The sequence below is a fragment of the Hemitrygon akajei genome, chromosome 1, assembly GCF_048418815.1.
Source record: "Hemitrygon akajei chromosome 1, sHemAka1.3, whole genome shotgun sequence".
NCBI classification, from domain to species: domain Eukaryota; kingdom Metazoa; phylum Chordata; class Chondrichthyes; order Myliobatiformes; family Dasyatidae; genus Hemitrygon; species Hemitrygon akajei.
This window is the reverse complement of record NC_133124.1, coordinates 42,624,330-42,651,925: the sequence shown is the minus strand read 5'-3', so window position 1 is coordinate 42,651,925 and position 27,596 is coordinate 42,624,330. Positions and strand designations below refer to the sequence as shown.

General features: G+C 40.0%; 1 protein-coding gene across 5 annotated transcripts in view; it reads left to right on the top strand.

Annotated features, from left to right (window-relative positions):
• Positions 1-16,089: 16,089 nt before the first annotated feature.
• Positions 16,090-27,596, top strand: part of fam110b (family with sequence similarity 110 member B) — a 160,797-nt gene continuing 149,290 nt past the window's right edge. For 3 of the 5 annotated variants that reach the window (XM_073041956.1, XM_073041976.1, XM_073041967.1), the window contains exon 1: positions 16,090-16,226. The gene's annotated coding sequence lies outside the window, so the exon portion shown is untranslated. The remainder of the gene's footprint in view (positions 16,227-27,596) is intronic. The other 2 variants (XM_073042001.1, XM_073041987.1) reach the window with 1 other exon arrangement.

The following is a 27,596-nucleotide window of genomic DNA, read 5'->3' as shown; positions in this document are numbered from 1 at the left end:
TCATTTCCCCTTTTTTCAAGTCCTGATGAAGGGTCTCAGCCTGAAACATTGACTGTTTATTCTTTGCATAGATGGTGCCTGGCCTGCTGAGTTCCTCCAGCATGTTGTGTATATTGCTTATTCAGTATTGTTATAGTTTTATCTTGTTCTACCTCAAAGCACTGTGTAATGATTTGATCTGTGTTAACAGTATGCAAGACTGTACATGTGAAAATAATAAATCAATACCAATATCAATATCAAAATTTAATTCTGGATCATACATTCCACAGCCTCCATCCAACAAAATCTTCTGATGACAAGCTGCAAATTGTGTGGATACCTCACTCCCAGCTCTCCTCTTAAAGACCTTTACAAAGTCTCTCTCTTTTCAGGTACCTATGAAGCACAGTCAGGCCAGGCAAAGGTCAGCGACAAGCAAATGAAGATGAAGATGCTCCGTATCTCACCTCAGGTACCTCATATACAATGCAGGTTGCTTTAGAGAAACAACATGTATGTAGGTAAGGAAGCATCAATGCCTTTGAATGGAAAATCCTACAAAAGGTAGTGGATCTGGCCCAGTACACCATGGCTAAAGCCCTTGTGCAGATCTACACGAAGCACTTTTGTAGGAAAGCAGCATCCATCATCAGTGATCCCTACCACCCAGGCCATGCTCTTTATCTCACTGCTGCCATCAGGCAGAAGGTACAAGAGTCTCAAGACTCACACCACCAGGTTCAGGAACAGTTACTACCCCTCAACCATCGGGCTCTTGAACAAACAGGGATAACTACACTCACTTGCCCATCCATCAAGGTGTTCCCACAACCAATGATCTCACTTTAAGGACTCTTTATCTTGTGCTCTCGTTTTCTCATTATTTATTGATATTTATTTATATTTACATTTGCACAGTTTATTGTTTTCTTCACTCTAGTTGATCTTTCATTGATCCTGTTCAGATTTGCTGAGTATGTCCATAGGAAAATGAATCTCAGGGTTCTATATGGTATCGTACATGTACTTTGATGATAACATTTACTTTGAACTTTGAAAGTGTTGACATTTCTTCTACTATCTCATTCAAATAATCAAGTTGCTGATCAGCAACAAGCAAGATGAGAATGGTCCTCACTGAACTTTATACTGAGCAGCCTTGTGATACAGGTGTCACAGGGCATTGGAACCATGGTCACTGAATTATAATTTGGTCAGCCAGCCCAGCTGAAAACTGGCTAGCAATGATTTTTTTTCAATTCCCTCCTCATTCATTTCCTCCTATATTGCTGAGGAATGATGAGGTTGCTTGGGTTGACTTGAAGAACCATCTACCACTTTCAGTGCAATTTAGGTGGTGGAAGCAATGTTAAGCATGCTGAGGGTCTGCTGGTCAAGTTATGGATGTTAGCTTGGCATATGCATTGCTTTACACTAGAGTACAGAGCCAGATGGTGAATGGAAAAACTTTATATTTTCATGGCCTTATTTCAACAAAGCATGTCCAAGGAGTAAAATAAAAGTCTTCTGATTACAGTCACGGTATCAATCAGTGATAAATAAAATGTGTCGTGTATGCTTGTAAAGAAGAACAAAATGCTAACTTTTCCAGTTTTGGAACATCTCAGGTGTAAGTCTCCCGACAAATATTGCACTGTGCCTCATCAACAATCCTGCTTTCTGCCAAGGAAAGAGGTAATAAATTCCACTTCTAGAGGACAACATGATAGAGAAGGTAAAGAGAGGGCATTTCTGATGGAAGGTCATCAACCAAAAACATTACATTTGTTTATCTCTCCATGGATGCTGCTTAATCTGCTGGGTATTTTTAGCATTTTTGTCTTCCAGTATCTGCAGCTCTTTCATTTTTGATTCAAGTAGAGGATAGTATCTCCATGGAAGTCTGGAATCTTCCATATGGTCCCTGCACCAGTCTGTTCAGATTCAGAAGCACTAAAATCAATTTTTTATAGCCATTGCCTGTTCAGTTCAAAACTTGTTCTGTGCATATACAATACTTCTGTCACCACTTTCTTAACGAAATAGGAATGTCAAACGTCATTGTATCTTCTTGAGGTGTGTGAATGGAAACTGCTCTCTGAGCGGTTTTGTAGAGCAGAATCACCTATTGAGGATCTCTACGCTTCCCATTTCAAATAGATTGCTGTGAATTCTGTGCTCGCACCTTGCTTTTCCAACTATGGGCTACACATCAATTCTAGAAATAATAGAATTTGGCCAAAGCCTAGATATCAGGTCACAATCCCATACTTCTGCAAAGGACACTCCCTGTCTCATTCAGAAATGGTGACAAAATCCAATAAATTAATAGTTGTTAACAATACTCAGGTAAGTCAGTTGCCAATAAACCTTCAAGCAAATGTGGATGCCTTAAATAGCACACTCCAAGTTATGCTATGCTACGAATACTCATCAGTCTGAAAATTCAAAGCAGGTCAGCACCCATTCCACCCTAACAACAGAAGCTGGTGGAGCCGAATTATTTGTTCATTCCAGGTTTATTCTTTAATTCTGGTCTACCACCAAGAAAAATTACATTTTAAAATAAAATTTCATTATATCAGAATGATATAAAATTATATTATTTTAAAATTATATCATCTTGGAATATTATGCACTGTCTCACACTTAGCTCCTGCTTTTGCAAATCAAACACAATTCATTATTCTAAACAAAAATAACTTTATTTGAAAAATGCTATGATGGCAAATTGTAACTATATCCGTTAGTCAGGTTGAATCTCTCAACTGAAATTATGCTACACTAATAAAAATAACAAAGTAGAAATGCTACATTTTATTAGTTATTACTTTAATGAACTCGATCCTTCTACAAAACTGATCAATTACCATTGTAATTTGGTAATCAGTGCTTCCAAAATTAAATGCAGAATTTTTTATTTACTGCAAGTTAAATGTAATTAATTTTCAGATCCAGAACGTGATTTGTTGTTTTGATTTTTTAGATAGTGCTCATCATTGCTTATCTATTTTGCACTCTTTGCATTACTGACGATAGCAATCTTTTTTAAAGGACACACCTCCAGCAGTATGGAGAATGGAGTTATCACACTGATGCAACAGAAACTACACCTCTGAGAATGGGAATTCAGTCTTTTTGATGGCTTTATTGGATAGTATAAGCGATTGAGACAAATACAGTGCTTGCATCGGTTTCCTTGCGTAATTTCGATGGGTGGTAACATAGCAGAAAGAAAGACGTACTTTAATTTACTCACCAAAAAATACTGGCAAGCCCAGTTTTCCAAATAAACATGTGACAGGAAATAATGGATATTTGGAAATGATTACAACACTGCATTCTAATTAGTCAGTTCACTAGACTAAAGCTTCAGCATATGCAACTGATGTCTCAACTTAACAACAAAATTGATATCTAGAAAATATGCCAGGATAACTATTTTTTGATAAAATAAGTTTATAAATCTTTTTTGTTCCATTTAAAATTAATATTCATTCACATCCAGCTGAAATAGTGTGATTTTTAGTTGTTTGGCCACGATAGGATGTATTGCATTTTTAAAGAATATTTATTTGGTGATACAGTGCAGAATAGGCCCTTCCTGCCCTTTAAGTCGCACTGCTCCAATAACCACGCAACCACAATTAACCTTAACCTAATCACAGGACAATTTACAATGACTGACTAACCTACCTTGTACGTCTTGGGACTGTAGGAAGAAACCGGGACACCCTGGGAAAACATACACATTTCATGGGGAGGACGTACAGAGACTCCCGACAGAATCGCCCCAGAATTGAACTCTGAGCTGCAGTATTGTTCCGCTAACTGCTAGGCTCCCATGGCACCCCAGTATAAAATTGTCTGAATGGAAAGAAGCTAACAACAAACAAACATTTCATCAGCGTTTGGTTACTCTTTACATAGTAGTCAGTGTCTTCATTGTCTTTATTCTGACTCTATTTGGTAAAAAAAGATTGATTTGTTTGTGTTCTTCCAGGTCACCAGTTTACAATTTTGAGCTGAGCCTTCATTTGCTTTAAGACAACACACACACAAAATGCTGGTGGAACACAGCAGGCCAGGCAGCATCTATAGGGAGAAGCGCTGTCGACGTTTCGGGCCGAGACCCTTTGGCTTTGCTTTAAGACTTTTGGTTTTGCCCCTCTTTAATATGGACAAAAATAGACAAGTATAAATGCATATTTAGCAGTCTATCTGCTTACGTACCTGGACCCGAGACGTGACCATCTCATTTCCATCAAAGTCACTGATACTGCTTTGGCTACTCCTCTTTTGGAAGAACATGCAAAAAGTGCTCCACCTGAATCCATGCCGAAATTGTGTTAATTATATACCACACTTGACTCTAACCAGCTTCCTGTCCTACATGTATTTAAACAGAGATACATACTGTACAGTTGTACAGCCCTTCAGCCCAACTCATTCATGCAAACAAGGTGCCTATCTAGCTAATCCCATTTGCTTACATTCATCTCATTTCCCTCCGAATCTTTTCCATCCATGTCCCTGTCTAAATATTGTCTGAGCATTGTACTGGTACTAGCCTCCACCACCTTTTAGGCTGCTCATCTGATGTACTCATCAACTTCTATGTGAGAAACTTACCATTCGGGTCCCCTATAGATCTTTCCCCTCTCACCTTAAACCCATGCCCCCTCATTTTAGATTCCTCTTCCCTGCAAAATCAGCTGCAACTATCTACCATATCTGTGCCCTCATGGTTTCATAACCTTCAATATGATTACCTCTCAGCCTCTTTCACTCAAGGCAAAACAGTCAGAGCTTATCCAATCTCTCCTTATAACTCAATCCCTCCAATCCAGATAACGTTCCCGTGAACAAACAAGAGAAAATCTGCAGATGCTGGAAATCCAAACAACACACATAAAAGGGTCTCGGCCCGAAACGTTGACTGTACTCTTTCCCATAGATGCTGCCTGGCCTGCTGAGTTCCTCCAGCATTTTGTGTGTGTTGCAACATTCCCGTGAATCTCTTCTGCACACTTTCTAGCTAAATCTATCCCACAGCATGGCAAACAGAACTGCCCACAAAACTCCAAGTGTAGCCTAACCAATGATTTGTACAACTGTAACATAACATCCCATATCATTTATATCTTATGTTTTGTACTCCAGAAATTAATCAAAAGAAGGACACGGGAGTCAGGATGAATATGTCTACTCCGTTTAATCTTTACTTTAGTGAGGCACGCACTTATGATGTGGTGGCATAATGACATATGCCATTCACTTACTTTTACACATAACCTGTAATGAATTGTGTAAAGAAATCAGAATTATTAATTAAATAATATATTTAAAATATTACTCAATTATTTCTGAAATATTAAACAAACAGCACACCTTCCTGCTTAGCTAAAAAACTGCAAGTCAATATAGAATGCATCTCAACTCAAATATGTAACATATTGCTCTCCAGTCATATATAGTCCTGTTCTGTCCTTAATCTTTCCAACAAGCCACTTTTGATCACCTCTGAAGTCCCTTGCCAGGACTGATTGTCCAGGAGAGAGATATCAAACTTCTATTTTTGAGGAGCCCTCAATTTGTCTCAGTTGTTTGTCCTGCGTACTCCTCTTGAACACAAAATGCTGGAGGAACTCAGCACCTATGGAAAAGAGTAAACAGTCAACGTTTCAGGCTGAGACCCTTCATCAGGACTGGAGAAAAAGATGAGAGGTCAGAGTAAGAATGTGGAGGACAGGGAGGAAGAAATACAAGGTGGTAGGTGATAGATGAAAATGGGAGAAGGAGAGGGGGTGAAGTAAAGAGCTGGGAAGTCAATTGGTGAAAGAGATAAAGGGCTGGAGAAGGGCGAATCTGATAGGAGAGGACAGAAGGCCGTGGAAGAAAGGGAAGGAGGAGGAGCACCAGAGGGAGGGAGGTAAGAAGATAAGGTGAGAGAGGGAAATGGGAATGGGGAATGGTGAAGTGGGGGCGGTCCATTACCGGACATTTGAGAAATCAATGTTCGTGCCATCAGGTTGGAGGCTACCCAGGCGTAATGTAAGGTGTTGCTCCTCCAACCTGAGTGTAGCCTCATCGCGAAAGTAGAGGAGGCCATGGACTGACATGTAGGAATGTGAATGAGAAGTAGAAGTAAAATGGGTGGCCACTGATCCTGCTTTCTCTGGCGGACTGAGTGTAGGTGCTTGGCAAAGTGGTCTCCCAATCTACGGTCTCGCCGACATGCAGGAGGCCACACTGGGAGCACTGCAGATGGCCCCAACAGACACAGGTGAAGTGTAGCTTCACCTGGAAGGACTGGGCCTTGAATGGTAGTGAGGGAGAAGGTGTAGGGGCAGGTGTAGCACTTGTTCGGCTTGCAAGGGTAAGTACCAGGAGGGAAATCTGTGAGGAGGGATGAATGGACAAGGTACTCTCATAGGGAGTGATCCCTGTGGAAAGCAGAAATTGGAGGGTGGGAAAGATTTGTTTAGTGGTAGGATCCTGTTGGAGATGGCGGAAGTTTCAGAGAATTATGTGCTGGACTTAGAGGCTACAAGGGTGCTAGGTGAGGACAAGAGAAACCCTATCCCTGGGAGGATGGGGTGAGGACAGATGTGAGTGAAATAGAAGAAATGCAGAGGACAGCATTGATGGTGGAGGAAGGGAAGCCCCCTTTTTTGAAGAAGGAGGCTATCTCCTTAGTTCTGGAATGAAAAACTGCATCCTGAGAGCAGATGCAGTGTTGACGGAGGAACTGATAGAAGGGGATAGCATTTTTACAAGTGACAGGGTGGGAAGAGTACAGTCCAGATAGCTGTGAGAATCAGTGGGTTTATAAAAGATATCAGAAGATAAGCTATCACCAGAGGTAGAGACAGTGAGATCGAGAAAGGGGAGAAAGGTGTCTGAAATGGACCAAGTAAATTTGAGGTCAAGGTGGAAGTTGGAGGCAAAGATGATGAAGATGACGAACTCTGCATGGGTGCAGAAAGCAGCGCCAATGCAGTCATCAATGTAGTGTTGGAAAAGTTGAAGAGTGATACCAGTGTAGGCTTGGAACATAGACTGTTCCACTTAGCTGACTAAAAGCAGCGCCTAGCTGGGACCCATGCGAGTGCCCAGGGCTTCATTCTTTCTGAGGTTGGGTTTGAGGAGATCCAAGCAGGGTGCAACCTAGGAACAGCATAGCTGGCGAGTTGTTGTTGTGGAGCGTGCTGCATTGTGATATGCAAGGAGGAAATTGATGAGTTTCTGACTCAGTGTTGTTACGAAAGTGGAGCAACTCTGATGGGCCGAAGGGTGCAAAGTCGCCCCCTCCGTTTTGAGAATCGCAAGATCGCTATTATTTCGGGTCTGATACCCAGGAAATGAGAGAGATACACATCATGTCAGTAATGAGAGAGAGACGCAGGATAACAGAAAAGGCAGTTGTTATTGACAACGTAGGAATACACAAAAAGTGGAATGTCTCCTAACAAAAGCGGAACGGAACCACTGATTACTGCTATTGTCTCTTGGAGAAGGAATTGTGTATTGAGTACTGTACTATTCATTGAAACCCCTCAGGGGGCAGCCAGAGTGGTCTGGTTGAGGGATTGCATCATCCCAACCTGATTGACATCTGAGACCCCGTGAGTGAGGATAAAAGTCGGGTCTGGGGAACACCCCTCAGACGCACCAGGAGAAACGTATGAGACCGGTGGGGGGCTTGTGTGTGTGTCCACCCTTGCCTGGGTGGCGAGTCCTCCACGGAACGGTCTAGCTAAAGGACGGATACGGATCAAGATTGTAACAAGGAAAGTCGGCAAGTTTCTCTCTCTCTCTCTCTCTCTCTCTCTCTCTCTCTCTCTCTCTCTCTCTCTCTCTCTCTCCAACAATTGCCACATGGTGATCAGCAACGACGGCAGCCTGTGTGAACCTTATATTTCCATCGGACAATTCATTATCCCCTAGACAACGATAGAGCTTATTTCTTATTGATTATTATTATACCCGCACTTTTAGATTTAGTATTGATGACATATATTATCTGTATATTTGCATTGATATTATTTTTGTGTATTTTTACTAATAAATACTGTTAAAAATAGTATCATCAGACTTCAACGGACACTCCTATCTTTGCTGGTAAGACACCCAGTTACAGGGTTCGTAACAGTGTTAGCATAGTGTGTTCTGCTGGTACTGCTCGCAGTGTGTTCTTTAGACTCTGGACAAAGCTTTCCGCCAAGCTATTTGTAGCTGGGTGGTAAGATGCAGAGTTAAGATGTCTTATTCCATTCACTTTCAGGAATGACTGAAAATATTCTGCAATAAACTGTGGAGTATTGTCATCAACTAAGTGACCTGGAACACCAGTCCTAGAGAAAAGGCTTGTCAACACATCAGCAGTGTGCAAAGCTATAGTGTAGGTTATTAGGAACACTTTTCGCCACTTTGCAGCTGCATCCACTAATACCAGAAGTTTGTGCCCATGAATGGCCTCGCAAAATCCACATGAATCCTCCACCGAGGCAAAGCAGGTCATTCCCAGGGATGGAGAGGTGCTGCTCTTGGCATCTTCTGATGTGTTTAATACTGAAGAATGCATGGTAAGCTGCTCGATCTGCTGATCTTTCCCAGACACCAGACAAAGCTTTGAGTCAATGCATTCATTTTGACCATGCTTAGATAATCAGTGTATAACTGCTCCAACACTTCAGTTCTCAGCTTGGATTGTACAACAACTCTCAATCACCACAAAAGGCAGCCCCCATCAAGGGTAAATTCACCCAATTAAAATGGGAGAACTGGAACTTCTGCTGCACATTCCATCCATCTTGGTTGGCCATGAAGAGCTGAGACAGTGTGGGGTCTTTTCTGGTTTCCCTTTGTATCATCTCTGCCGTAATAGGGAGACTTTCGATTTGCATTTGGGAGAATACATCAAGAGGAGTGTCCTCCTTTGTAATTTTTTTAGGTTTTTTCCTTTCCAAGGGTGACAGGAAAATCCATCAGCATTTCCATGATTAGTTGTCCTCTTGAATTCAACCTTGTAATTGTGTCCTCCAAGGAGCAAAGCCCATCTTTGCTGCTGCTGTTAGTGAAACACCCTTCTGTGGATTGAAAATGGGCACCGGTGGTTGATGGTCAGTTATGAGGATAAACTCTCTCCCATACAAGTACTGTGTAAAATGTTTTACACCCCAAACCAAACTCAAGGTCTCTCTGTCAATCAATGCGTGATTTTTCTCACTAGTGGCAAGAGAACATAATGCAAAGGCTATGGGGCATTCAATTCCAACACTCATAACATGTGACATTTCCTTTTCCTTTTTGAAAGCTACCTCACACTGCTTTGTTCATTGCCATTTCTTCCCGATCTGTTGTAATGAGTTCAAGGGATGGAGCACGGTTGCCCGGTTTGGAAGGAACCTGTTATAGTAATTGACATACACTATAAAGAACCACAGCTGTGACACGTCCTTTGGCCTTGGGGCATCCAACACTGCTTGAATTTTTTCAGCACCCTTGTGTAAACCTTGTGTGTCAAAGGTGTGATCACGGTAAATGGTGCTTGGTTTAAAGAATTCGTACTTGTTGCAAAGTGCTCTGAGCCCATAATCTTCCAACCTTTTTAACATTGTCTTGAGATTCTGGAGATGTTCTTTATCATCTAAATAACACTGAGTGCTTGGGTAAGCTAGAAGCACCCGGTCCATTGTTTTCTGCCAGAGTGCAGGTGTAGATGCTACTCCAAAAATGAGCCAATTATAGCGATAAAGCCCTTTGTGAGTGTTTATGGTGAGAAACACTTTGGACTCTTCTTCCATCTCCATCCGTAGGTAGGCCTCACCTAAGTCCACTTTGCTGAACTGTTTTCCTTCAGAAAGGTTTGCAAAGGTATCCCCTATCCTGGGCAGAGGGTATGGATTTACTTTCAGTACCGGGTTGATGGTTACCTTAAAATTTGATCCTAACAGACCCATTCTTCTTGGCTACTGGGACCACTAGTGTTGCCCAAGGGCTCCACTCAAACTTGGAGAGAATCTCTTCAGCCTCCATATGCTCTAGCTCACTGGCTGCTTTATCAATGATAGTATAAGGAGCCGGATGGGCTTTGTAAAACTTTGGTGTGGCATTTTCATTTAACGCTATGTTACCCTTGATATGTTTGAGTTTCCCAATGCCATCCTTGAACACTGCCGTGGCATCATCCAGTACCATTCTTAATTCGGTTCCAGTTGACTCCATTGCAAGGGATGTGTCATGCTTTTGGTAGGTGGACCTCCAATCAAGTTGTAGCTGTCTCAGCTACTCATAGCCCCACAACACTGACCCCTCTGTTTTTACCACATACAGGCTCAAATTGGCTTGTTGGTTGCTGTCTTTCACTGGTACAAATGCCATTCAGGGATTCATCTTCAGATCTGAATGAGTACGCCACAGCTGTCACTGACTTCATTAAAACCTGTGTTGATGAGTGTGTGCCTATTGAGAACATACTGTACAGACCCAAATGAAAAGCTGTGGATGAACCAGGAGGTTCGAATTCTGCTGAGGGCCAGACCTCTAGCATGGAAGTCTGGCGACCCAGGTCTGTAAAAGAAATCCCGGTACAATCCTTATCTCAAAGAGTACAGGAACAATTCTGAATGAGATTGGAGGCAAAATCAGATGCACATCAAGTCTGGCAGGGTCTGCAGGCTATTACTTCCTGCAAAGCGAAACATAATATCATGAATGATTGTGGCGCTTCACTCCCAGATGAGCTCAAAGCCTTTTATGCTCGCTTTGAGAGGGAGAATAAAGATATGGTTATGAGGATCCCTGCAGCAGCCAGTCACTCTGTGATCTCTGTCTCGGAAGCTGACATCAGGCTGTCTTTCAACAGGGTGAACCCTCACAAGCTGACAGGCTCTAATAGGGCTCTGCAAAACCTGTGCCAACCAACTGGCATGGGTGTTCAAAGACACTTTAAAACTCTCATTGGTACATTCAGAAGTTCTTACCTGCTTTATAAGGGAAACAAGTATAGCTGTGCCCAAGAAGAGCAGGGTGAACTGCCTACAGCGATAAAGTGCAGGACTCTGCAGAGAGTGGCGTGGACAGCCCAGCGCATCTGTGGTTGTGAACTTCCCATGATTCAGGACATTTACACAGACAGGTGTGTAAAAAGGGCCCATAGGATCACTGGGGACCCGAGTCACCCCAACCACAATATATTCTACCTGCTACCATCCAGGAAACGGTACCGCAGCATAAAAGCCAGGACCAACAGGCTCTGGGACAGCTTCTTCCACCAGGCCATCGGACCTGATTAACTCACACTGATCTGAGTGTATCCGATGTTACATTGACTGTTCCATTTATTATAAATTAATATGATTGCACATTTAGACGGTGAGATAACGTAAAGATTTTTACTCCTCATGTTTGTGAAGGACTTAAGAAATAAAGTCAATGGCAATAAAGTAATGGCATCTTGACACTCTTCTACCTCCTAACATGCTCGAACTTCCGGCATACTGCTAGTGTCTTCCACAGTGAAGACTGATGCAAAATACTTATTCAGTTTGTCTGCCATTTCCTTGTACCCCATTACTACCTCTCCAGCATCATTTTTCAGCAGTCCAATATCCACTCTCACCTCTCTTTTACACCTCATGTATCTGAAGAAACTTTTGGTACGTTCTTTAACATTCTTCTTGTAGTGGCATAGTGACATAATGCTTAATCAAACAATATATTTACAATATTACTGAATTATTATTTTAATGTCAAATGGTTGGCATCCATTTGTCTTGAAGGACAATGGGTTATGATGATCATCATCACAAGCCTTTAGATGCTCGGTCATCACAATCCCCCTCTTGGCCTCACCAGTGTAATCTAAAGGAAAGCTTATGAAGCAATATGTCTGGTACCAGCTTGTCTGCAGGAGCTGCCAGAAGGATGTTCAATGGCGTCCGGCTGCCTTAGGGGCTCCACTCCGGATTTTCTGTCTGGGATTCCTCCCCTAGTCCTTTGTCTCTCCTGAGGCTGCCCACCAGACAGTGGGACTATTTATCCACAGATGGGGATCTGGTCCACAAGCACCAGGGTCCACACTCTGGTGGCCTGCGTGTTACACCTGCAGGGGCCAGACCTCCTCCCTGTCCTCTGTAGTTCAGCCCGAGTCTGAGAGCTTTCCATGTATCACCAGCAATGAGGCACCAACTGAGGCTTGCTGTTAGAGAGGCTAAGTACTGGCAGGGAGAAACCTATACATTCAGCTTTTCACAAGACTGCTAGCCAGCAGTGAAAGCTGAAAATGAGAGTGACAAGCTCTACCCACTACACCACCACAGTAGATGATCACAACCATTTTGACACCATGTCAAATACACAATCCTATACTCAATGCTACAGCTGATGAAGCAAGCATGTCACAGAACTTCTTCACTACTCTATTTGAGTCATGTTTTTCAAGCTGCTGTGTACTTTCACCCCAAGCCCTTGTTGAATGGTAACACTCCCAAGGCCCCTATCATGTGATCAGAATGTCCTGGTGTGGTTTGTCTACGTTAAATTCCATCAGCCATTCCTTTCCTATTTTCTTTCTTTTTCCATCTTTTTATTACCATTATTAATAACAACAAAATAAAATTGGTACATAGATAATGGGATTACAAACATACATATTTCAACTAACTATAAAAGATTACAAGAACAATGATTACAGTATAAATAAGTATTCCCACATCGTAAATGATACAATATACAAACAGACAAGGCAAACCTAGATGTATCATAATATAAAATAAAAAGAAATAAGAAAAAGGAAAAAAGAAAAAAATCATTATGCAAAAAAACTAATCTAAAAAAATCTAATAACTAATAGAAGAAAAAAAAACAAAAAAAGAGAAAAAAGAAAAAATAAAAAAGAGGAAAAAAAGGGCTGTTTATAATATCTCACAAAAATACAAAATTATCAGTGTCGTCAACTCCGATCCTCTTGACATATATGCCTTTCCTATTTTCACAGCTGATCCAGATCTGTTGTAACTTTAAATACCTTCTTCAGTGTTCACTATATGAGCAATTTTGTTGTCATCTGCATTACTAATCATGTCACTATTATTCTCTTCCAAATCATTAATAAACATGACAAGCAATAAAGGATTTAGCACCAATCCCTGTGGCACACCATTGGTTACAGGTCTCCAATCTGTGCAATTTGAAAGACCAAACTCCACCCTACAAATCACCCTCACCAACTAATCCCCCTCTCCCTTTCCTGTAGCATCCTGTGCCGCATACTGCCAAGTCCATTTTGTGTCCACTTGCTATCTCAACCTGGATCTCATTTATTCTAAACTTCTGTACCAGTCTACCATGCAAAACCTCAGTGATGGAGCACCACAGCACAGAAACAAGCCCTGCAGTCCATGCTGAAATATTATTTTGCCTAGTCCAATCAACCTGCATCTGGTCCAGAGCACTCCATAACCCTCCCGTCCATGGTTTATCCAAACTTCTCTTAAGTGCTGAAATCAAAATCACATCCTTCACTTCTACCGGCAGCTCGTTTCACACTCTCACCACCCTCCGAGTGAAGAAATCCCCCTCTCCCATTTTCACCTTAAACATTTGACCTGTCACCCTTATCCCATGACCTCTAATTCTGGACTCGCCCAGCCTCATTGGGAAAAGCCTGCTTGCATTTACCCTTTCCTCATTCCTTAAGGAGATCAAATGTAGAGTAGGGCCATCTACATTTTGCTTCAGAAAGCTCTCCTGCACACACCGAACAAGTTCCACCTCATTCAATACCTTAACCCAACGGCAGTCTCGGTTTCTATCAGAGAAAGAAAACTCACCTGTCATTAAGAACCTTAGTACTCCTACCTATCTGTGATTTCCAAGCACTCACGCCTCTAATTCCCACTGACTACTGGGGGGCCTAAAGTACATTAACATCAAAGTGATGCCATTTACTTTTAATTTCTAAGTTCTATTCACACGGCTTCATTGGACACCGCTTGGGAATATCCACTCTAAGTTCTACAGTGATGTTTTCTTTAATCAGTAGCAAGTCTCCCTCTGCTTCTATCACACTGGAAACACCTTTATCCTAGAATATTGTGATACCAGCTTAGTCCAACCCTCAATCACATTTCTATAAACAGGAGCTTAAATGGGTGATTTTCACCTTCTCATGATTAAGGCTCCAACACACCATGAATGAAACAGCAATAAATTTTGTGTGATTGATAAATATTGGTATGTTGTGAAGCCATTCCATGGAAAAAAAATGGAACAATGTCCAACAACGTCTGACACAACACAACTTCTTTAAACCATATCGAGTCTACTTAATGTCATTCTCATTTGAGTCATGGTCAAAGAGATGAAGGGTGAATGCATATTTTGAAAACTAATAGAAACTATCTTCTTGATTCTTCACTTCAATGCATGACGATTTCTCACTTGTCTTGCATATTGATTTACTACTTCCCGACTCTGTTTATATCAATTAACTAATGATGCTGAAATACACGCTGTCCTTGCTACTTGAGATCATCCAACACTCCGCTGTCCTTATACAATTGCCATTCATTATCACCCAGTGCTAACCAACTTCCATCAGCTCCTAACCTGGCATACAGCATATTATTCTCATTTTTGTGTTTAAAATCCCCCATAGCCTTTGCCTTCTCTGTAATTTACTCCAGTTCTACAATTCTGTGGTTTTGTAGACTCCTTCAGTTATGACCTTCTGCACATCCTTTTTTCTTGTGCTAATGAATACAATAGTGTATTCCCATTATACTTCCATTTGTTTGAGAAGTTAGGTGATACAGCAAACAAAGATGGTCTTTGTTTCCACAATAAACATGTATCATTAAATATCTAGATATTCAACAATATAGAGCATCTTGGGTTTTTTTTAGACATATTAACAATAGTGCATATATTTAAATCGTGTTTTTGTAACTTGCAAATCTATTGTTTTAACTTTGTTATGTGCAAAGCAAGTAGGAGAGCTAAACAAAATGTGAGGATTTTGTTTATCTCAGTCCTCACTATTCCAAAGCATTCCAGATCTGACTTTAGTTTTCCATCACTATTAGTGAAAACTCATTCACCTCTCCTTACTTACAATGTATTGTCAGGCTGCAATCCCTATGCTACCAACTCCATTAAACACCGAAATTTAAAATTCTCGGTTTTGTTTTCCAATTCCTTCTTGGTTTCATCCTTCACTTGCTCTGTAACCATCTGCAAATCGATTACTTTCCAACTTTTGCTGCATTACCTATTCCCTCAATTCTAACCTAAATTTTGGAATTCCCCCTCTAAAGTCCTGTTAAAATGCTCTTTGAAATGGGAAGTATTACCATGCCACAAAAATGCCAATTATTTTAATTGTTACCCGGGATGCTATTATCCTAAAGATAGTTAAGTGCTTTTTTTTCTCTCCAGAGATATACCGTTATTTTCACTTTTTATATCTTCAGTTATAATTTACTATTTCCAGTTGAGAAATAATAGCAATAAATTCGGTGACATTATTTTGCATGCTTTTGAATTACGAACATATACATTTCTTTACTCTTTTCTCACCTGCTCATCTACATGAACAGTGATAAAACATGTTCTACAATATTATTTTTAGACTTGGCTGTTATAAAATGACCTTAATTATGATAAAATACCTACGTCTCTCTGCAGCAAATATAAAATGCACAAGGAAACGAATAAATATGGTCGCCGTATTTTGTGTATTTTTAAAGAGCCACAGAGAATTCACACTTTGTTGTTTTGACGCCCACTGCCTTTTGAGTCTCAGTCTTTTCAGTAAATTATCACCCACTGCAGTACGCCTCCAATTTTCGTTGATAAAGGGGGGAAAAACATTTTCTCCTTTGACTTAGGCGACTGAACCATTAAATAAGGGGTATGAATCGTTGTGCAAATTCAGCTTGTTAAATTCTTGGAGATTCGTTGGAAGAATAATTTTGGGTAGGTATTCAATGCAGTTACAAAGCCAGTAATTTAGAAGTGAACTATTTATTTTTTTAATCCGCCAGGCGGGGCTGGAGCTGCTAAGAGGCGTGTTCCTCCCTGTGCTGGTTTTGCCGGTTGTGAACAGTTCGGTCTGCCTGAGCGTCGCTGCTGTGCCGGGATACATCGTGCGATACATTGTCTCGCGTCCACCCCGATCCGGGCCACGTTCCAGTCTCCCCGCGACACACGGCGGCCGGCTTCGGGTCGCGCTACCGGTAGGTCGCCTTTTCTGTGAAAAATACATAAAATAATTGCAACCAAGTAATTCACTGCTTCGGCTTGACTCGATGTCTGAAGCCCTGTTCCTGGAGCTCAGCTGTGGTTCAGCTTCGTCGGTGTTACACGCCGACAGACAGCCAAGCGAACCTGGAACAGTTGCTGTCATTTATTATTTTTTCAATTACTTCTCCCTCTCTCTTTCCTCCCCCCTTCCCAAGTGCATAAAGGCTGGAAAAGCCCGTTCGCTTTGCTAGATATAGCCTGTCGCTCTTTTGTGTGAATGAAGTGGAAAGGTCATGATAAAGAATAAAGGGGGGGGGGGGGAAGGAAGTTGTGAATCATGTCCACCCGGTATTTGTTTGTGAAAACGTTTAACTCTAAGTGGCACTGCGAACTGTTGTAAAAGGCGAGCGAACGCTACTCGCGGTTCGGTATTGTTCGTCGGGAAGCCGGGCTGCTGGGGTTCACACTGGGCTTAAAAAAAAAGCCAAGGGTAACTGTTTAAAACAAAACCGCGCAGAGCAGGTCGGTTTGGTGTTGGGGGGGGGGGGGGGGGATCGAGCTTGGGTGCCTGCTTTCTTCAAATTCAAATGAATGTAACTGACCGTGCACATTATCTTAACTTGGGCAGTTGGATGTGGTGGAGCAGGAATATTTTGCATCTAAAACAGCGCGATGCTTTGTGGCAATGTACAGTATTTTAAAACATTGCTTCTGTTACATAAGCTTCACAAATGAAACACTTGAGAAACGGAAGGAGCCTTGGCGGATTTCAGAGTCGAGAATCCTAACTGCTCAGACCCGTGGTCATTTCTGGCGATTCTCGAACCCGTGAAGGCCAATAAGCTTTCAGTAGAGAACATTTATATCGGATATTTTGTAATCGACTTCGATATAGCAGATCTTAGTACTTTTCAGGACAGTTTCTTGGAGTCTTGAGCCTCGCTGGCGGGTGGGGGGGGGGCGGTGACAGTGTTGGGAAATTAGGTTAGTACTCTACTGTAAAGTCACTTAAAGTGGTGTTTTATGACTTATCTTCACAAAGTGACAGGAGGGGCCCACAGATCTTAGCTTGCAGTCGTGGACCTGATGCATCTAATGGAGGAGTACTGGAGAGGGCTGGATATGTTTGCTGTAGAAGTAATGGAAAGACTAACAAAAACGTGCAACATCTTGAAGCATTTTGGGAAAGTTACATTCCTGAAGCAACAAGAAATCTGTGGTACATATGGAAAGGCCATCTGCACTTGGCATATGACACTTGAATTACAACAGAACCAAGTAAAACATAATTCATTGTTAAATTATTTCCAACCTTGATGAAGAGAACCTTAGACAATGTGTGTTGTCAGTAGTAATGTTCTGTAATAATTTATGTACCTAGTTAGCTCAACTGCAGTTTACTGTTCGGGATTTCCTGTTTGTTGGACAGAGTTCGGAATAAGCTGGTTTAGAGTTGAAGGATTCTTTTAAATAACTGGGCTATTGTAGGAAATTGGGAGGCAAGAGATTCAGCAAGAAATAAGTATTTAGCCCAAGGAACGAGGTAGTTGTATCCCCCAGATATCAGATCTTGTGTTAGGGCTTTTAGGTACAATGGAACCTTAATTATTAACAACATTAGATCTAAATAGTGTGGGTGCGAGTAGAAAGTTGCAAAGATACATTGGCTTCAGTAGTGCGTGGTATTGTTGGATGTGGATTCATATAGGGAAATGCAAGGTTACCTGCTTTGGACAATAAGGAACCAGTTTTTTCTCTAAATGAGAAGAAGTAAGTAGATTAACAAAGATTAAGGGGTTGAAGTATAGAAAATATACAGGAGTTGAACGGAATGTTATCCTTTATCTTGCAATACAAAGGTGTGTGAAAATTATCTTAATTGTATAAAGTTGTGGTAGGGTCTTGTTTAAAGAGCTGCCTGAAAGGATATTGACCTTGGAGAGGGTGTATGGCAACTGAAGCTAAATTGAACTCCGGTTGCAAGGAAAAGCTTTGCTTTCTTCAATATAGAAGATTATTGTAAACAGCTTTATTACATTAACTTTAATTAGATTATTCAGTGGGGTAAGTAGCGAGAAACTATTTCCTGATGGTCCAGAATAAGAAAGCTTGTCATTGAAATTACAACCAGGTTATTAAGGGGTGGCAGAGAGCATTTTGTCATGTAAAGTTAATTGAAAATTGGATATTCCACCCCTATAACATCACCACCACAAAAGTGTTGACCAGCTTAACTGAAAAAAATCAAATATGATTTTATATGTTTGAGTCACTTTTTAATGGAAGTTTCTTTAACCAAGCAACTTTCCCTAGCTTCGTCAATGTCCATTCTTTCCAAATTATAGCACAAGTAGCTGTTCACTGATTCCTTTTTTGGTGTGGTGTTCAACTCCATTCACTTACACCAACTATTGCCAGAAAATCATCACATTGAATGGCGTGTTCCCCGTCTCAACACCCTCAAAGGCTGCTTCTTGCTTTGTTCTCCAATATTAGAACCATGTGAAGCTTGAGTGATCGGAAGATGAACTAGATTGACATACCAACACCCTGCGCAAGTGAAGACTGCATTTAGTGGCTCTCTTCCCGTCCCCTGCCTAGGTTCCCCATAAAATTATGACCATTTGCCGATAATTCAATGACAAACTTGCCAATTGCCTAAAGTTTCCACAAACCCAACAGTGTGAAGCACAGAATAGTTTACTTTCTCTAAATTTAAAAACTATAATAGCATTAAAGTATACAATTAGTGGCCACTTTATTAGGTACACTTGCTTGTTAATGCAGATATCTAATCAGCCAATCATGTAGCAACAACTCGATGCATAAAAGCATGCAGACATGGTCAAGAGGTTCAGTTGTTGTTCAGACTAAATATCAGAATGAGGAGAAAATGTGATCTAATTGACTGACCGTGGATTGATTGTTGGTGCCAGGTGTGATGGTTTGAGTATCACAGAACTGCTGATTATCTGGGATTTTCACGCGTAGAAAGGCAGCAGTAACTCCTCACGCATTACAAATGTGGCGTGCAGATGAGCATCTCTGTACAATGTTGGACGTTGAAGTGGATGGACTACAGCAGCAGAAAGCTGCAACTGCGCACTCGGTGGCCACTTTGTTAGGTATAGGCGGTATGTGTTTAACTCGGTATTACTGGCTCTGTCTGTGCCTGTGGTTAACTCAGCATTACTGGGTTAGTGCATATTGTGGTAATGCCTGCCCTACTTCAGTGTAGGATCCCTACCACTGCAAGGGCTACAGTGTTTGAGAAGACCCATGATTTTTTTTGGCTCCACTAGTGAAAAAAGTGAAAGCAAGTGTATACCCAAATGCTTTGGAACATAGAACAGCATAGCACAAGACACACCATGTTGTGCTGACTGCGTCAAGATAAAGATACATAATTAAACTATGGTCCATATCCTTCCATTCTTCATATTCATGTGCTTGTCTAAGATCTCCTTAAAATACCTCTAATGCATCTGCCTCTACTGTCACCCTTGGCATTACATTCCAGGCACCTACCATTCTCTACTAGCACAAAACTTGCCAGCCACCTCTTTTTTGAAATTTCCCCTTCCTCACCTCAAAATGTATACAGTACTTTCTAGTATTTTGACCCTGGGGATAAAGATACCAGTTGTTTATCTCTGCCTCTCATCTTATAAACTTCTACTGGGACTCCCCTCATCCTCTGCCTTTAAGGATAGAAAGGAAAGTGCCATAATTTAAAAATTTTTGGTTGGATGGTTAATGGGCCATAAATTTCACGAGTACAAGTGTTTTAATAATTGAAGAATGCCTCAGTGACGGTTACTTTTGCTAGCATTTATTAACACTAGTACATTATCATAGAAGAAAAATCGGCTCTCTAGGTTTCATGCTGGTATATAGTGTCATTGTAGTTCAAAGATGATATTCAGTGGTAAAACATGCTTTGGATTTAGAGCCACAGATTGCTAACCTTTTCCCCTGAAATATAGAACCATCCCTGTGAGACGAAAAGGATTATTGCATGATGTGAAAATAAATGGATAGCTGTAGATTTGACCAACGGTGAACTATATATTTACTGGATGCACTGTGCAAGTCCTGGTAGTCAACACTGAGGGTTGGGAGAGGAGTGGTGGCATTGAATATCACCTACACTGCATCACATTTTCCAGCCTGCAAGGTGAGATCAGAATCGGTAACTAAATTTGGCTTCCAGTTATTCAGATAGTCATCTCTATTAAATTTGCATAACCTCAGGCCGGACTGCTTTGTCTAATGCATTTCTAAGGAAGGAGGGCGGTAGTGAAGTGGGTCACTAAATAGAAAAAGTTAGTTAACACTTGTCTGCAGTCTGAATGTTTACATTGCCCATGGATTTGGTAGTGTTTTTTTTTAACTTGAATTTTCTAATACTTAAAATCAGAAACTGATGCAGGTATGGAAAGAAAGAAAATTGATAAAAAGCTGTGAATGAATTTTGATTCTCCTTGTGTGGTCTAGCCACTGGTGCATCGATATATGTCATAGTGATGTCATAGTTTATGAAATAGGCCCTTTGACCCATCGAGTCTTCACTGACCATCGACCACTAATTCTTCATTAATCCCATTCTTAAGCTTCTTCCGGCATTCTCATCAACTTATCTCAGGATAAGTTGTTTTGGTTAATAAAGCTACCAACTCACATGCTCATGTGATATGGGAGGAAGCTGGAAACCCAGGGAGTCAAAAGGAGAACATGCAGACTCCACTGAGTCATGACGAATGAACCCAGATCTTTTGCACCATGAGGTACCAGCTCTTAGCTTCACCACAATACCCTCCCCAGATCTTGTGATTTACTGCTGAAGTGTATTGCAGATTTAGATCTGCCATGGTAAATAAATGTGGGAGAATGCAGTATCATCAATTGTGGATACCACCATCTTTCCATCTTGTTTTAATTATGTGGAAGTGAAGTGTTATGCTGCCAATTGTGAGATACTAACACTCAGTTGCTTACAAGAAGGCTAATAGTAAATATTAATGTTCTGACAATACTTTTTTTTCCTCTTGGAGCAGATATGAATGCATACCGATCCTATTTTATCACTGCTCTGTTACAGTTTTGGATATTTTTTGCATTTAAGAAAAATATATATTATTGCAATGGCCATTCATTTCTTGTGAGAATGAACAGAAAGTGATTGTCCTAGCTGGTTGGTCAAGCTGTGAATGATGAGCATTAAGTATTGTGGGCAGCCCATGTGTAAGCCAAATATTGAAAGGTTAAACTGATTACTTTCACTCTAAATATCAGATTCTAGATTATTTGGCAACCTTGATGATCTCTACCACTGACCCTAAACAACAGAAGGGCCAAATGCAGATGCCGGACTTGCCATAGTGGCTATTGGCCCCACCATTTCAGATTTCTAATCTGATCCTGTGCTGTACTTGATTTTTCATTTCCAGTGTAGGTTGCAATCATGGATTGCATTTACTTTCTGTTTAACTTGCTAGCAATTAACATAAAATATTAATACATTAACATATTTAAGGTCCAAGTTTCTTGGAAGCTATTAGTTAAAATCTATATGTTTTTGCTGATGTTATTGAGCTCGGAACTGGAAAAATTTTGGGATTTGATTCCATTTGGAAGATATTGGATTCTAAAACTGTTTTGATATTGGGCAATCCTGCCCTACTTGGAAAATGTACTCACCTTCAAAAAGACATCAGAGGCATGAGTCAATAGATTGAAATTCTGGTTGAATAAACTGAGCCCAGTTTGAGCTATCTTCTGAAAGCAAAATCATGTTTGAGCTTATTAAGTGCTATTATCCTGAAAATTAATCCAGTTTTATACTCTTTGAGATTACTTTAGATTTTAAACTAATAGCTGCCAAAACTTGGAACTTAATATTTTAATACATTAATGTTTTGAGTCTATCTTTATTCTTTTAGTTGTGATAGGAAAGTAAAATATAGTGAAATATATTTAGAATATATAGTTGAGAGTTAAGGGGCAAAAGTTTAGGGGTAACATGAGGGGGAACTACTTTACTCAGAGTGGTAGCTGTGTGGAATGAGCTTCCAGTAGAAGTGGTAGAGGCAGGTTCGATTTTCTCATTTAAAAAAAAAATTGGATAGGTATATGGACAGGAAAGGAATGGAGGGTTATGGGCTGAGTGCAGATAGGTGGGACTAGGTGAGTGTGAGCGTTTGGCACGGACTAAAAGGGCCGGGGGATGGCCTGTTTCTGTGATGTAATTGTTGTATGGTAATACATCTTTCTCAAGCATGGACTAAAATACTGCAAAATTAGAAAAGTATAAAGTTATCAATTTTGGTTTATGGAAGAGAAAAGTAAAATTTGTTTTTAAGTGATGGGAGATTGGGTAATATAGGTGTTCAGTGAGATCTAGTTGTCCTTGTACACATCAGTGGAAGCCAGTGTGCAGGAGCATCAAGCGATTGTGAGATTCAAGTGATCCAATGGGCATCATTATGAAGAGGATTTGAAAACAGGAGTGAAAAATGTGCGACACTTTGGCGAGACAGCACCTGGCACATTGTGTACAGTTTTATTCTCCTTATGAAAAATGGGATGTATTTGGCACAGCTGGTTACAGAGGGGGAAGGTTTGCTTTATGAGGAGAGATTGTGTAGACTGGGACTGTATTCATTAGAATTTTGAAGAATGAGGTTGAACCTCACAATATTCTCCTTGTTAGATGGGCTAGATGAAAGTTGGGTGCTTCACCTGGTCAAGGAGTCCTGAACCAGGATCAGAATAAGGAGCATTCTAAACCGATATGGATAAAATATGGGGTATTATAGAGTGAAGGGATATAATGATCATGCGGGAAGATGAAACTTAGATGGAAGGTCAGCTATCATGCATACTGCTCCTGTTTCTAATGTTATGCATAGAGAAGAAATCATTTATGTTTCATTAAATTAGAAAACAAAATCTTTGCTTTCAACATATTTAGGTCTGTGTTTAAATGCAAGTTCTTACAGACATTCACAATTCTTTATGTGGAGCATTTTCAAAGTAACTGAATTGGTGTTCTAATTTTTGTCTTCGATTTCTAAGTATTTCTACTATTGTTGTCTGTAGAATAGTCAATGTGATCAGCTTCTGTACTTAAGGAAATTAAGATTTGAGAAAGCTGCAGAAGAATGATATAGTATACTATTCGATGCATCTTTTCATAAGTTATATGTTACTCCTGAGCTTTTTATGTACTAGCTTTTTAAAAATTGCATGTTATTTGCTACATTAAAAAAAATATATACCTTCTACTAAGCTCTTTCCATTTTTAGTCAGTTCTGGAATTTCATTATTCATTTGTTTAGGAGTGTTCATTTGTTTGTAACTGAATGGCTCCTGTTGAATTTGTACCATATTATGGGAAAAGTGGTTTTATTTATAAATCTTTTGAATATATTTTCATTGTATAGTGTACCTTGTGCTGCTTTTTCATTAAAATTTTAAACTAAGGCTTCAAAATCTCTCTTAGATGGATTTAAAAGGTAGTAATCGTTTGAAAAAGGAATTCTTCCAGCCCCTGACCAACGCTTATTCTTTAACCAAAATTACTCCTTTTTTTATTCAAAATGAGCAATTATTAGTTCATTGCTATTTGTGGGAACTCATTGTACACAGAATCAGCAATGTTTCCTACATTTATAACAACAATAACACTCAAAGTACAAAATGCAAAAGCATTTTGGTGTTCTGAAATTTTGAAAGGTTTATAGAAGCTTTTTGACTGTTATAAAATTTTACAAGGGAAGAGCCTTTTAAGAAAAGTTTATTAATTTTGAATAATTTCAACAACAGTGCGCAAGAATTTAACTGTTTACCATTGGAAAGATATCAAAATTGGTTTTTACATTGCAGCTCAAATTAAAAGCATTTAACCACATTGAAAGTTACATTGATTCAATCTTGCATATTGCAAGGTTATTTATTGTGCTAAGTATTGCTGAAAGCACCATGTTATAACGTATAATTATCACATGCAATGCTTCAAGTACACTTGGGTAACATTCTTAAAGCTTGCAATATTAAAGATGACGTATATAGAATATTCATCTTAAAACGTACAATAGCTTCATCATGAAAATATAAAAACAAATCAGAATCTGGTTTATTATCACCGGCATGTGATGTGATATTTGTTAACTTAGCAGCAGAAATTCAATGCAATGCATAATCTAGCAGAGAAAAAAATAAAAATAATAAATAAACAAGTAAATCAATTGCGTATATTGAATAGATTATTTTAAAAAAAATGCAAAACCAGAAATACTGCATTTTTTAAAAAAAGTGTGAGGTAGTGTCCAAAAATCCAATGTCCATTTAGGACAAAGGGTCCCAGCCCAAAACGTTGACTGCCTGATCTGCTGAGTTCCTCCAGCTTGTTGTACGTGTTGCTTTGACCACAGCATCTGCAGTGTACTTTGTGTTTCCATTTAGAAATCAGATGGCAGAGGGGAAGAAGCTGTCCTGAATCGCTGAGTGTGTGCCTTCAGGCTTCTGTACCTCCTACCTGATGGTAACAGTGAGAAAAGGCATGCCCTGGGTGCTGGAGGTACTTAGTAATGGATGCTGTCTTTCCGAGATATCGCTCTCTGAAGATGTCCTTGGTACTTTGTAGGTTAGTGCCCAAGGTGGAGCTGACTAGATTTACAACCTTCTGCCACTTCATTTGGTCCTCTGCAGTAGCCCTTCCATACCAGACAGTGATGCAGCCTGTCAGAATGCTCTCCACGGTACTGTAGAAGTTTTTGAGTATATTTGTTCACATGCCAAATCTCTTCAAACTCCTAATAAAGTATAGCCACTGTCTTGCCTTCTTCATAACCGCATCAACATTTTGGGACCAGGTTAGACCCTCAGAGATCTTGACACTGAGGAACTTAAAATTGCTCACTCTCTCCACTTCTGATCCCTTTGTGAGGATTGGTATGTGATCCTTCATCTAACCCTTGCTGAAGTGCACAATCAGCTCTTTCGTCTTACTGGTGTGAGTGCCAGGTTGTTGCTGTGGCACCACTCCACTAGTTGACATATCTCACTCCTGTACACCCTCTCGTTACTACCTGAGATTCTACCAACAATCATCAGCAAATTTATGGATGGTATATGAGCTGTACCTATCTCTTAACAGTCATAAACAGCTTGAGTAAGTCAGTCCTTTGCACAAATTTGGAATAGAGTTAAGCAGTTTGAAATTTAATCAGTCAGGTTTCATCAGATCGCAGTCATTGAGCGCTGGGAGAACAGATCTGAAGGGAAATCAGTCACTGAGCTGTTGGGTCTTTACAACCTAGTTTACAATTTCCAGACCAATTTGTGACTAGTCCTGTTCCGTTGCTTTAATAGCAGTGGTCAATAAAGAGTTTGTTCTCTGCATTGTGTTGTATATGAGAAAGTAGTATATAACTGTGCAATTCTCATTAATACATTTTCAATAACATTGCTGATACTTCAGTGTTTATAGAACAGTATTTTTCTGATCATTGCTTCCTAAATATGCACATCCCATTTTAGATCCTTTAAAGAATGATATGCTGATCACAAATCTTCGGTTAAAATAGGGCTTAAGTATGTAATAATGTATTCCAGTATCTATGTTGGAGATATCCAAAGAATATTTAGTATTCAATTCTTACTGAAAGATAGGGGTTGGGAAGAGATTACATGGCAATAATTTATAAATTGAATCTGAAGTTTTTTCTACCTGAGAAGAAAGATAGATGCATATCTGGAATATCTAATAGGATTACTATGGTGAAAGTGGTAGGAAATAACATGTTTGATTTACTTCTGCTGTTTGAGTTTCCTTAACCCTGTTTGAAGAAGGCAAAATCTCTGTTTGGCTTTTAGCCACCCACAACCACCAAGTCCTTGGTAACCTGCTGTCATTTCAAGTTGGAATCTGCGATAAAAATGCTTCCTCCAAATTGCTTAACAAGGATGAGAGCTGCAAAGGACTTGGTCAATCTGCAGTTTCACAGAAATGCTTTCTGCAGAGTGTTTTGATGCAAGTAGTAGTAGAAATAAGTAATTCTGTCATTTAGGCTGCTCTGCCATTCAATATGACTCTGGGCCAATCATCAGCGTCAATTCCACATAATCCCCTTTACTACTTGTAGATATATGAATTTCTATACTTCCTGGAATAGTACTGTGCAACTGTTTTGTAGAAAATTCTACTCATCTCAATTCTACATCACTTGCACTATAACCTGAGACCACGACCCCTTCTTCTAGACCCAGAGCAAACTTCCTCCCAGGTCCAGTGTGTGTAGTCTTCTCTGTTTCAAATAGGTCCCCTCTTTAAAAGGAGATTCTGCTAGAGTTCCAGTTTTTTGTAAAAGTTCCAGTGCTAAAGGAAGGCATTTCCATGGACATTTACTGTTTTTTTTTAAGCAGTTGATTCAATCCAATCAATATCCATTATTATTTTCAGCGAGAATCTCTAAATTAGTTGTCTTTGTCAAAGAGCTGTTGGAATAACAGACTGCCTCATTTTTCAACATAGTCACTTGGAATTTTATTGTGTGAAATTCTTTTCAAAGTTCTATTGAGGATTTGGCAAGGAAGATCTGTCCTTTGTGCTCCTTTGTATGCAGTTTTTATTTATACTGTTAATTTTTACTTGGGTGAAGAAGGCCCACAATGTCTTTGCTATTCTCTTTACAATTTTTCTCAGTGAATACACTTTCTGTATGTCTCTCTCATTCGCAACTTGATACAAAACTAAAAATTTGAGATATTAAGAGTTGTGTTATGTGTCAAGTTAACTGCAAGGTCTTCATTGGTGTGATGACTTCTATAATACTGAAGAATAGAATTGTGTCACATTTTTGTTTCTTTGTCCTACCAAAGATTTTCTTACAATCCTGTAGGCTCATGGCTGTTTCTTTCCAGTTTATGTGCTTTCTTGCAGTATGCTGTGGTGTTCTTGATTAAATTTGCATCTACAGACACCATCGACAGAAATGGCATCTATGTGCATGTGGAAGTTGGCCCCTAAGTGTTCAGATGTTGTCAAAGGATAATATTTAAATGAAGAGGAGATATTGAAGTTTGGACTTTAGGTTTTTGATTGTTAAATGACTTTCCACCATTCTGGGCTATTAAAAGGGAGCTTTTGGAAGGGTGGTGTGGTCAACTATTGCAGAAGCTGCTGAGAGGTCGAAGAGAGGTTTTAGCCTAAGCTGTGTTCCACAGTGTGATTAGCACATGTACATGGTCTATCTGCTAAATATATTCAGCTGTGAGGGCCATAAGCTCTAAAATTCCCTCCTAAATCTTGCTGCCTTTTAATCTAATCCTTTTAAAGTCCATTTTTAAAACTCATGACT